This window comes from Pezoporus wallicus, unplaced genomic scaffold, assembly GCF_028554395.1.
Source record: "Pezoporus wallicus isolate ANWC-B61680 ecotype Strahan unplaced genomic scaffold, APGP_CSIRO_Pwel_v1 scaffold_3294, whole genome shotgun sequence".
Classification (NCBI taxonomy): Eukaryota; Metazoa; Chordata; class Aves; order Psittaciformes; family Psittacidae; genus Pezoporus; species Pezoporus wallicus.
In genome coordinates, this window is record NW_026635478.1 from 14730817 (window position 1) to 14744268 (window position 13452).

Genomic DNA, 13452 nt, shown 5'->3' on the forward strand with positions numbered 1-13452 from the left:
TAACACATATTGCATTGGCTGTTTAGGTTGATTGCTCATAGTAGATTCCTTGTGCCTTTCTCAACAGAATGTGTTTTCTGAGTGGTCTATTGCTAGTTGAGATAACAGCTGAAACAGCCATAGAAGGTATTATGAATTAAGAACAAGGATATGGTAATCAGAAACGGTACGTAGTCCTTGGATGAGCAATCTCTGTATGCCTTTATCACTCTTCTCTAGGGAGAAGAGACTGTAGAGACAGTCTAAGACCTTGGGGTCTTGGATTTCAGAATCACAAAGACCCTTTCTTCTTTCTCAGCCGTCTGCAAGATTTCAGAGAAGAGGAGTTACAGGCTGATCCAGGTTCATCAGAAATGAAAACAGCAGTCCTTTGGGATATCTAGCGGCTTGCATATTTGTGACAGTTTGCTTAGTAAAACTTCATACAGTTTTAGATGTCAGTGAAGTCAGAATATTAACAGTGCCAGTCTGCTGATAAGAGTCTGGAAATCTTCCTTATCCTTTCTGTAATGGAAATAACAGAAAATGTTTACCTACAAAGGGCACTAGAGCCTACTAATCCCCCAGTCATGTAATTTTCTGATGCACAGAGTATGATCAAAACTGAATTTCAGACTTCACATAGGTGTTTGAGGACTGAAAGCCGCTATGGCTGTTGTGTGAATCTTCATTGGATTTGGAAAAGTGACATTTTGTGTCGGAGCCTGGGCTATCTGACAACCTTAAGCAAACAGGGGGAATGAAACCATATTTGTTAGGAAACTAACCTGTCTTGAGAACGGAACATCATAAATCAAGTAAATTCACTGCAGGGAGGGCCAGTAGGTAGCAGACCATCTGAGCAAGAGAGTCTGTTTGCCACAAGTGTTCTCTGCAGGTATATTTTGATCATCAGCTTGAGGTTATCTAAGACCATCCTCCTGTTGAAAAGGCTTGATTCTATTAAATTCAGTAACAGTACAGCCTCAGTTTTCAAAGTGGATTCTAAAGCTGCTTATAGTACCCTAAGTATTCCATAGACATTTATCCCTGAGACGGATCTCCTTATGCCCAAAGACAAGGCAGATTATCTTCCTCTTGTTCTCAGGAGTACAGTAGCTAGATACTGATGGCAAATACTTCAGAGGTTTTTTCAGCTGATACATACCATCTCTCAGAATTCATGGAGTCCAGAGAAGTAGTAGACAAGACAGTGCTCAGATAATGGTATTGATTTCGGCTTAACCCTGGCAGCTCTGGTTTTTGTCTTCTCTGTCCACAGAATCACCAGGAGTCAGTACTACTATCCCAAACTATGGTACGTTGTAGAATTTAGAATTACATTTCTGTCAGGATGGGTATTCCTCAGCTCATGATGTGGATGAACCATATCTGAATGACATGGATGGAAACAGATTGTTTTACAGGTACCTAGAGAACGCTGCTGCAAAGCATTTCTGTGCCAGAACTTACACTTTAAGTGGAAATATTTTTCAAAGCTGAAAAGAAATCACTTTCTTAGACAATCTTCCCTTTCACCTTGTTTGGAGTGTTTGTCATTGTTAGAACCTATTTTACAGCATGAGAGAGGTACATTTGACAGCAATATCAGCTTGCCACTTAGAAGTACAATATGAATCCAGTTTCTCACACCAAACCTTTATTGTCTAGCCAGGAAGATTTCATCACTGTAGGACATCAGGTGTTTCAACACTTGACAAAATCATTGTTTGAACCACTATTTTATTTTGCAGTCTATTATATATTAACAAAGGTGACTTTTTGTGGCTATTATTCCAGCTTACAAAGGCAAGGTATATGCCAGGCTTTCCCATCAAAATACTTCATTCAGAGCCATGAAACATCATCCCACATTTATATATATTAAAAAAGTGGTGCTAGAGTTTCATGATGATCAAGACTTAGGAATTTATTTGCTTTTAAGGTGGTGGCTTTTGGTGTTTTAGTTAACTGGGTTCTCAAGTCACTTCTGGCCAGCAGTATCCTATCTAAGGGGCAGGTTTTGTATGGTCTGCATGTGTGCAAATACACCCTGTGGTTATTACATGTGCAGACTGAACCCCAGGTTTGCTGAGAAGCAGAAAATGCAGCCACGATTATTGGATCTTACTAGGTAATCCTTTCTGAAACAGAAACTGCTCAGCCCTTGTGTAAAGGGGACATTTGCCTGTAGGGCACAACTATGTTCGTCACATTCCTTCACTCCAGAAAGTGTGGAAGGAGTTTCTTGGGGATGTTTCTTGTCTGCAACTGATCTCGTTCTGCTTTGAGGCAAATAAATGCTTTGCCTTCAGATTTGTCTGTCTTCCAGATCCAATCGTCTGCAATATCCAAGTTTCCAAGTTATCATTTGTAATTACTAAGTCCTAATAAAAATGGAACTGTAAAATTACCAATAGTTACTTTCAGGCAAATTTCATTTAATGAAAAGCAGTGAATTTGGATTCTCTGAATTACGGAAGGCTAGTCAAAAAATTACCTGTCTTTAGGAATATTCAGATTTTAGACAACAAGGGATGACAATGATGCTGGTTAAGAATGCCATGACAGTAGTGATATTCTGTGCCTTTCATCGATAGCTGATGGGAGGTATGCATATACTAATGCTCTCTGAGAAATGTGTGTCCTTTTTCACCCCCTTTTTCAGGTGTTTTAGTTTGTGGAGACTAGGTGTTAAGCACAAGGAGCCTTTTTTCCACTCTCTCCTATGGTCATTACAGTAGGTCGGAGCAGTTTCAGAGCAAAGACCACCTGGAGATGCAGGGGACTGAGCATGCAAGGCAAGAGGTCTGTCACTGGGCCACATAGCCCTGCATGTACTGGGAAAGCCCTGGGAAATTGGAAGCAACATCACAGACTTTATCTGCAGTAGTTCTGGAACTCTTGCTTTTAAGAATGAGGTAAATCTTCCCGGGAGGTTCATGGATTTCCCATTTGTCAGAAACTTCGTTCTGACTTTTGCCTGTCAAGTTTGTGTCCTGGCTTGAGAGTGATGATACACCAAAAATTCAAACCATGTCAAGCAGCAGGCTGTGTCTTGTATTTCCTCACAGCTTCCTGTAAAGCAGATGTTTGGAAAATACTCGTCTTCAGGTCATCACCTTTGGGTTGGGAGAACTTGGCTTTTGAAACCTGTAGCCAAAGCTAAAAGTTCCCCAGCTGGCCTGTTCACATGGGAAGCAGGTTGAGGGACAGTGTGTGATGGTAGCCTGGCAATGTGCAGCACTGTGAGGATGTGGCAGGGGTGTGGGCGGAAGAGGACATCTCTTACAGAGGGCATTTATGAACCTTTCCTTGCAGATCTTCAGAGTTAATTGAGTTAACTGCCTCTCTTGGGGCACTGGTACAGTAACTTGAGGTCTTCATCCAGAACGCTGTGAGCAGTACATTTGTGCTGAAATTCACCTGGCAACTGTCTGTCATCTATCAGAAACCATCGTGTTATACTTGTTTGCTGTATCCAAGATGTTCACACAATCTTTGACTGAAGATCATAGAATCATGGAATGGTTTGGGTTGGAAGGGACCTTCAAAGGTTATCTAGTCCAGCCCCCCTGCAGTGAGCAGGGATGTCAACTAGATCAGCTTGACCAGCACCACATCTTCCTTGTTTCTTCAAATCCAGAAAACTATACTACTAGCTACAAATACGTAGTATATAGCTGGGAGGAGGGGTGGAGAAACTGGGATTTTGGGGGGTTTGGTGTTTTTTTGGGGTAGTCTTTTTTTTTTTTTTTTTTTACAATGCCTGGCCTATTCAGAATAGTTTCTGCAGTAACAAACACTCCAAGTACACTGAAAGCATGGCTTAACTTTAATTACTGGAAATGACACCCCTACATTCTTTCTCATGAAGGTGAAAAAATGTAATTACTGAAATCAATGTTTGATTGCCATCTTTTTGCAAGGCCATATGTCTTTTGTGCATTTTGGAAGACAAAGCTGTTAGTATTTCTTGAATCATTACTATGCTTTGAAAGATAATGTGAAGTAAAGGACACTTCAGCTGCTTCCTGCACAGTCCAGTCTCATCTCTTTCAGACTAAGTTCATGTCTTAGGGACTATGTGCACCTCCTTTCCTCCTTCAGCATTTCTCTTAGGCTCATATTTTCATACCCTTTTTGTGTATTTCTTAGTTTATATCATCAGGGCCCTGTTACACCCTCAGATCTTCTGAGATCTAAAGCATGATGCCTACAGGATTGCCCTGAAAGGACACCTCTGATTTTGGAGTATGAGCTGGGTAGGGGTTTGAATGGGCTGACTCTGTGCCTGAAGGATATGCTCACAAGCATTTCTTTTGCCTTTTTCCATTGCAGTACAGTTTCAAATTGTCACTCTTTGCAGCATTTTCATCCCTTTGAATGATGAGGTGAGGAATGTAAAGGAGTAGGTACGGGGTGGGGGGGATAGTATGAGGAAATGTAAAGTGGATGCTTAGATTGGGTTTACATACGGGTGCAGCTCTGCTTTCAGTCTTGCCCTTTAGTATTTTATTCTTTAGAAGCAAATCCATCATTCCTAAGCAGCAACAGGAATTCATAATCAAACCTTTGTGAAGCCTCAGATCAATTCTATAGACCTATCCCTGAAGATAAACCAGCTGGGACCATGTTTTAACCTGGAACTGGGTGACTTAGAAGGACTGACAGCCCCTGAACTTGCACTACTGCACTCCAGCCCAGCTCCTTTCAACCCAAAGAACCACTCCAGGAAATTTTTTCAAGTTAGCCCCTAGAAAATAGCTTGAGATGTGCACAGAAGTCCACGGAGTCTCTGCCAGCAAAATGAAAGCAAGGAGTTTGAGCTGGCCTCCCCTTTGTGGGTGTCAGGTACCTTCTGCAGGCTGCAAATCTGGGGGAAATGGTCCTTAACTGGGTTTTTTTAATCCTGAGGTTTGTGAATGGTGAGCTGAATCCTCATGACTGTGAGGGTTTGATGGCTACAGTGACTGGTCCTGAGCCCTTATGCCACCACTGTACTACAAGAAAAGGTTTCAAGGAGCTAATGAGGAATTTGTTCTGTTTTTCTTGTAGCACTCACTGGTGGAGCTGAAGGTGAGTAACCTCTTGTTTGCCATTATTCCTGCTCCAAGCTAGATGAAGTAGAGGATGCAGTACAGCTACACTCTGTGTCTGCAGTTGGCAGTGGTTGACTTATCTAGGTTGGCAAGCTGTCTGCTGGGCAGTAGTAATCTACTGGGACTCATCCAGAGGCAATGAGGCAGCAAGGATAGGGAGGGAGGAAAGACACAAAAACTTACTGAGTTGTAGAAGGAGCTGAGCTGATGACTGGACAGCAGGCCCCTGTGCTGGGAAAAGAGCTGGGGTCAGAACGGTGGTGTTTCTGAGGTCAACTGGTACAAACTGAAGTGCTGTAAATTATTTACTTAAATACATTTAAACGACCAAATAAGAAGTCTGTATTTAAACTATTTCATCTTCTTTTGGGGGGCCGCCAGTATGCACTGAGCAAATATTGTCTATGTTGCCTTTTAAACCTACTTTTGCTATCCAAAAGTGCTATGGCTGTGCATGTTTAATCAACTCTGCCAGGTTAATGCTTTAGAGTCTTTGCTTTTATCAGTTTTTCATGATCAGAATATAACAAGATAAGGATCAGGTTTTGTTTCTCAATTCATTCCGGTATAGCTTAAGCTTAATGTTTATAGCTTAATGGAAGCTGGAATTCAATTAATGCACAAATCCCCCAGCATTTAAAATTTGTCATTAAATAAAGCTACCTTAGCTGGTTCTGATTCAAGGAAAGCGAGCTTGGCTAAATATATTTGACGTTTGCATGGATTCAATTTAAACAAAGCAAGATTTATTTCTCAAAAAATAATTAACTGATTGATTTTTTTCATTTTTTTTCTTTTTCTGGTCACTGTGTTCCTCAGTGTTTCAGAAATCACAGAGCTTAGCTCCTTACAACTAGTTCCTATTTGCAGATATGGCGGGCAAAAGCAATTTCCATGCTTTTGCAGTCCCCGAAGGCTCTTTCAGTTTGAATAAGCCAGTCATTACTTTGAACCAGGTGAATAAACAGAAATAAAAGGAAATATTCTGTAGAGACATGAACAGACTGCTCTTGTCAAAAACTGGCTGAACACCTTTGTAAACAGTTTTCTGGACATTCACTAATGACATACTTGCTCAGTAGTCTACCTTTAAAACATTGTAGGAAACACACAGGGCTTTATTAATTTTTTTTTTTCATTACTTGACTGTATTCTCGAAGGATATTCAGAACTCAGGATGTCTGTTGTGACTTTAAACAGGCCCATTTTTAAGCCATGGTGTTAAATAAACAGTGACATTTAAGAAAGCATGACTTCTTAGGGGTTTGTGTCCTGTTTGTCTACACTTTTCTCCTTCATTGTACCCTTCCCTGTTTATGTATTCCTAGCTCTCTAACCCTTATAACCCCCTTTTCCTGTGTTTCTGCACTTCTGGCAAGAAGGCAATGCAAGTTTTGGTTGGTTGAGAACTATTTGTTTGCTCTCTGACTAACCAGTACCCATCTACTGACTGGCTGGCAATGTAGCTGCTCTACAGCACAGACCACTGCTGATCTTAAACAGCATGCTTCTCTTCAGTGGGAGATATGGAATTTGGTCTCCCTTTTCTTTAGCTTATAGCTAAAAGAATTGTTCTCAGGGAAAAGATGCAAACACTCTATCTTTGACAGACTTTGAAACATTCAGTAAGTCTGCTTAACCATGATTAGATGACAAATTCTACATTTTAACAATAGATGATTGTGATTAAAAGCTGACCTGTTGGTATTTTAGAGGGTTACAGTATGTGGTGGGTTGCTGGTATTTAAAAAGTTTAAGAATGGAGAGAGAGATGTGTGTGGGTGACGGTTGGGCAGCAATCTATCATGTCTTGTTTGCATTGTGAGCTTTTTGTTCAGTTTTCTTGGCCTTTTTGTGTGATTATGCTGGTGAATTTTATGTTTTCCTCCCAAAATGGAGGTTATCCCTATGAAGTCAATGAGGACATTGACTGCTCTGTCCCAAGAGTCAAGTCATCTCCGATACATGTTGTTGATCCTCTGCCCCTGGACCATAGAAGATATCTTTTGTTGTGGTTTAATCAGCCAGCAGACTTCTCCAGCTTTCTAAAGGTAGGTTCCTACAAATTCTTCATAGAATCGCTGAACAGTTTGGTTTGGAAGAGGCCTTTAAAGATCAATGTTTTGAAATGAATCAAGTAGAAATTATTTGAAGAGTGGGCTGAACAATAATTTCCTCCTATACCAGCTCTTTGTTGAACTAAAGCGTTACTGACATGGCTGCATTTTGCATGCATGAGAAAATGCTGAAGGAGATGAACGACGTGCGTAGAAATGGATGAAGCCCAGTGGAGGCTTTCAGATGGTGGTAAATGGGGTAATTTATGTGACTGAAGAAATATTGAGAGGATTTGTGGTGGAAAGTGGGCAGAGATAAGTAGTGATGTTAAGGAAGCAAACCCCATGTGCCTGCATATCAGGGCTTTGCCCTTGACTTGTCCTTCATCTTTGATGCCCAGGTGACATCACTGGAGAACCTCGACTGCCTGGTTGTGCACCCCAGATTGGTCCTGGTGGATGTGGGAAGCACATGATGTTGTGTGCCCCCATCACGTGTGCTGCAGTACCAGGGGAAGATAGGACAGCTGACAGAAGACCTGAAGATTAAAGCTGTGGGATGGTTGCAGAGAGGTTCATCAGACCCGTTACACCGTTAACCGCAGTACAGAGTGACCTTGTTCCATGGTTACGTGGTTCCTTTTTCAGAAATACAATTTGAGGGAAAGTAGTTGTTGCTTGTGGAACATTTTTCATTCACCTTTCTCTCCTACCAAGGCTTCCAGAGGGAACTCCTGTGCAAACTTAGCAATGGGTCCTCCACTGGATTTTGAGAAGGTCATGTGCAAGACAGCCTCTGGTAAACAGTACAGTAAAGAACAAGTCTTCCTAAAGTCTCTCACTACTTATGTAGATCCAGGGGTTGGTAGTCTGTTCTGTTGTCTGAGACTCTCTCTTCCAGGCTAGCAGCCTCTGTGGCCAAATGCTTCCTGCAGCCAGACAGTACGTCTTCATAGGTGACAAGGTCATCCAAACGGCTGGGAAGCAGTGGGAAAATGGCAGCTGTGCAAATGTGGGGCAGCTCTTCCCCATGGCCAAGGATGCGCAGCCAGGAGGCCTGCCCTTGGTCAGTAGTGTCTCTCCAGGTCAAGTGTAAATTTTGGCAAGGGGCTGTGTTTGTGTTTAGATGCTAAGAGAGGGAACAATAAGTAGCAATATGGGATACCTCTTGATATGTATTTCTCTGAACACTCTAATCCTGCTGTTCTGTGTGACAAGCAGGGTATGAGAAGTAACTGTTTCATAGAATCACAGAATAATTTGGGTTGGAAAGGACCTTGAGATCATCTAGTTCCAACGCCCCTGCCATGGGCAGGGACACCTCACACTAAACCATGTCACCCAAGGCTTTGTCCAGCCTGGCCTTGAACACTGCCAGGGATGGAGCATTCACAACCTCCCTGGGCAACCCATTCCAGTGCCTCACCACCCTTAAAGTAAAGAACCTTTTCCTTATATCCAGTCTAAACTTCCCCTGTTTCAGTTTTAACCCATTACCCCTTGTCCTGTCACTATAGTCCCTAATGAAGAGTCCCTCCCCAGCATCCCTATAGGCCCCCTTCAGATACTGGAAGCTGCTATGAGGTCTCCACGCAGCCTTCTCTTCTCCAGGCTGAACTTTCTCAGCCTGTCTTCATACGGGAGGTGCTCCAGTCCCCTGATCATCCTCGTGGCCCTTCTCTGGACTTGTTCCAACAGTTCCATGTCCTTTTTATGTTGAGGGCACCAGAACTGCACACAATACTCCAGGTGAGGTCTCACGAGAGCAGGGTAAAGGGGCAGGATCACCTCCTTCGACCTGCTGGTCACGCTCCTTTTGATGCAGCCCAATATCTGTTTCACATTAATGCTTCTTCCACAGTCCTTTGAATTTGAAACTTCTGAGCCTGCCTTCAGTAATTGTGGGCAGACCTCTGTTGCTTGGTGCATGCTTCATCTCCAGTTGTATGCTCAGTGCTACATTAAATAGAAAAGGCACAGTTAAAAGATTTTTAGGGAATATCCTCACTTTGAGTGTAGCCTCCTGCCCACCTCTGGCAATGTTAAAGCTTTTCCTCAAAGATCACCTCTTCTAAAAGCTACTGTGATGTCTTAGGTCAGTTTACTAGAACTACATCCATACAAAATGAGTTTTGTTTGGTCCTTCCACCAAGAAGGAGTTCCTGGGTGTAATCAAAGTTGCAACTTCATTGAGAAAGTGGCTTCACCAAAATGAAGAATCTCACTTTAAGACCTGACAAATAGGTCCACAAATGTATTACATGTAGTTGAAGCTTCACCACAATTATTTTGGTGGAACTTGCGTTATCTAGGACCCCAAGCTTTACCGCTAGGTTCTTGTTTGGGATTTGACTTGTTAACACTAGAGATGATTCCTAAGCCACAGCATTCAGATCTGGAAGTCTTCGTGGTTTTGACTGAGCCAGTTTACCAACTTGTAAACAGTTTTCAACTTTCAAGACTGCTTATCTACTTAATGACTAGATTTGAATTTACAGCTTGGGATGCTGTGATTCAGATAAATCACTGTGCCTGGAGTGCTGGTAAGACTTTCTCAGCTCAGTGGGACGAACAGGAAAGATAAAGCAAGAGCTAAGAGTTTGGGTGTTGGCCAAGAAGGTTCAGAAGACAATAGGCTCTTTCAGTGGGTTGTGTGGATTGTTGGAGTGTTAGGTAGAAAGCTGCACTAGTTGTGAGAAGCATGCAAAGCTGCAGGTTTCATGGTTCACACCTGTTCTTTGCAGAGAGATCCATGTAAAGATTTCCGAACTCCCTTGGGCGTAGTTCTGTAGTTCTCTAAAGCTCAATTCCAAGTAACAAATCTGAAGCCTACAACCTAAAGGCTTGCACTAGATTTCTGGGCAAAAACTGCAGCAGATTTGCAGTTCTGTGAATGATCGCAGTGTAGGAGCCAAGCACTGAGAGAGGCATAGAACAGTTTACACTATGTTGCCTTCAAGCTTTCTGACCCAGTCAGTTCCTGCTCCTTCTGCTGTGTTTGTCCAGGTGTGTTCTCAATTTCTTGCTTGGCTTTGGTGCAGTGGACAAATTCTGCTGATAAGGCATCAGAAAGTGGGTGCAGCAGTCTAATCTAGCTTGGTATTGTGGAGAGATTCTTCAGGGGGATTCCACCATGTTATGGATGTTGGTCAGGTTGCAGAAACATGGCCTCACACATCTTTATGAACCCTGTGTGGACTGTGAAACACCCTTAATGCAAAACTACTTCACTATGAAAACACAAGGATATCAAATCTCATTGCCTTCAGAGATGCTACACAGTAGTTACAGTGCGTGTGTGTAAGAGGCAAGCTGGAAATGTCAGTGGTTAGGAGCACAGAGTCTGTAATGGGAAAGGGAAGAGGCAACAATGGAGGAGGCCCTAAGCCTGTATGAAGCTGGTGATGAATGTCTAGAGGAGAATGAAGAATGGTTCGGTTGCTTTGCTGAATTATTCTGTGCTACAGGGTCTCTAACACATGCAATTCTTTCAAGAAACCGGTGACTTCCTCCTCTATGCACAGTCTCCTGTCAAAGTGATCTGCCTACATTACTGCTCTCCTCATACAGAACACTGATAGTATTGACTTCTTGTTTCCATCAACAATATTAAAACATTGGAGTGATATCCAAGGTGCCATCGCTCCTGGTCCTCACTCTGAACCACTGAAACTGTGTTCCATGTCCACAGGTGTGACCTTTATTAAGTCTCCTCTTCTTCCTTTTCATTTTGATTCAAGTTATCTGTGGAGAGCAGGTATCTGCCTGGTTTTGTGTTGTTAGTATGTATTATGTCCTTTCCTCCACCTGAACGGTGTGTTTTCAGGAGGGCGTACATCCCTTAACCAGCTGTGGGTCTCTTGGCTCAGCACAAAGGCCTCCTCTGAGTCCGTGTAGAGGAAGAAAGTGCAGAACTAGAAACTCTTTCTGTGGTTCAGAGGCTGTGTTCAGGTCTATGACACCTGTGCAGCTGTCAGTCGTTGCCTTCAATGCAGATCCTTCAGGTGTATGTTCCTGTGAGCAAGAGCGAGGTTTGCCAAAGCCAAGCAAGGAATAGAGAACGCACCTGGGCAAACAGCACAGGAGGAGCACGGTGGGACAGGGTCAGAGAAATTTCCACAGTTCTGGCACCGGTGGGTGCAACTCCTGTCAGTAGTGCCAGCAGCTGCACCTCTCTGGCAGCAGTTTATCCATTTATGGCCATTTATGAGGTGGCTCGAGCTTGCTGTGGGACAGTCTTAGGTTTCAGACAAAAAGGCATGTTTCCCCGCCGTTCTCGGTAATGTGACCTTCCTTCATGAAGACACAAGAAAGCATCTGTCGCAAGAAGAGATGTCCAGTCTTCCTTGCCCAACAATGATTTAGATCAACTTAGTGCTGGTTTCTGAAATCATTTGGGATATCTGGCCTCTGGCCAGTTATCTCCATCAGATAAGCCATGAAACTGCTGGCATTTGAGACAAAGGCAGGGCATCAACAACTCCTGTGCATAATGTATAGCCCTTATGATGCATGCTTGTTTAGAGTGGCCCAGTGATAGAGGTAAGAGGGGACTCAGTCTTCTTAGCCCCATCTGAAAAAAAAGTATGGAGAACCTTGGGAACAGAGATTCCAAGTTAACTGGGAATTTCTGGACATCCTGGAACCTGGTTTTGCCAAAGAGATCCCAACTGCCTGCTTTAGTAGCATCGTGTTGGGACCCAGATATGGAAAGCTTAGGCTGCATTATCACTATTAAACAGCGAAGGGAAGTATATCCAGGCACAGAACTGTAGCTATCTGTATTATTAGGACAGTCCCTGGTACATTGCACCCTGGGCCAACCAATGCTGTCTCACACAAGTCTTGGATGTACTTTGAGAATTCATGCAATCTGAGTTCCACCCACAACAGGCAGTTTACACGGTGACCATGCTTTTCAGGAAGCCATGCTGGTTAAACAGCACAGTTGTCCACCCTTGTGTGTGCATTGTCATCAGTGCTAGAAAATGTCCCTCATGTTCTAATTTGTGGGTTTTAACCCAACCCTCAGATTCAAAAACAGAACCAGAAGACTGTGTCTTAGACCTTTCACACCCAGACGTGAACAATGAGGAGCTGGAACCACTTCCTGAGGCCCCTGCCTTGCGGATGGTACCATTGCTGATGGGTGTTGCAGGGAGCTGGTATGTTGCAGGCATCCATTGACCAGTATGTATTTCCGTTTCCCTCCCTGTATTCAGGGAAGGAAAAGACAAAGTCTTTGGCTCAGTAGTGGTTGCTGGCTGGTGTTAGTGTTGCTGCAGTGCTTCCTTAGGCACAGGCAAGGTTTTGCTCCCATTCTCAAGCCAAACAGCCTAAGGAGATCCACATCCCCATAATCTGATCCAGAGCTACTGAGCCTCTATCCTGAGTGACAGCACTGCCTGCTGGGTGCTGGGGTGAGCTCTTGCTGCTGCCTGCACAGCAACAATCCATCTCCAGCTGAAACAAAGGGACACAACTGACAAGTGATCAGGACCTGGCCTGGGTCACTGATCTGCAAAGTTCTTGCTGTTTTTTTACCATGAAAAATCTATTTGGTCAGATGTCTCCATGGCAGCCCTGCAGGAGGGGATGTTCTAAACCGGTGGGTGGCAGCCAAAGTGGCTGCTATTGGCTAAGGGGGACTTGGCACAGTACACCCATCCCTACTGCTGCCTGCTATAATCTCAGGAGAAGGGAAGAGGTGGGGAGAGGCTGGCTCCTCCCCCATACCATCTCTTCTTTAGGCTGTGCTAGAAAGCAATTGCCCCCCTAAAAACAGCCTCAGTGATTTCAGAGGAAGAGGGCCACTGGAGCAAGAGCCCCCAGGATGAGGACAGGCGTCCTCCTGAGCCTTCTGTTCCACGTTGCAGCTGCTTTTCACGAACTGTGAGTGATACTGAACTTATGTTTTGGTCTCTTTCATGAAAGCATCAGTCTAGGTGGATGGACCACATTCCATGCCATCAACTTTCGTGCTTCCTGCTCTATCACAGAGCACCTCAAAGGGTAGCCGACTCTTTTACCTAACCTCCAATGCATTAGGATTGGCTACTGTGAGTTAAATGCAAGCCACCTTTCTGGGGGACTTCCATGTAAGACCTTAGACCCAGGGTTATTTGCTTCTCCAGTTGCCATGGCAGAACAAATCCCTGGTGTCTAGACTGCAAGGTTATGAGGCCACTTCTTTCGAAGACTGCAAGGAATGATTTTGGGGAGTTCAGGAGATAACTGGAATATATAGGGTTGTATTTAAGGTAATCAAGCAGTAACTCTTTCCCAGGTTATGAGTGAAGTCATCATTTTGCTGG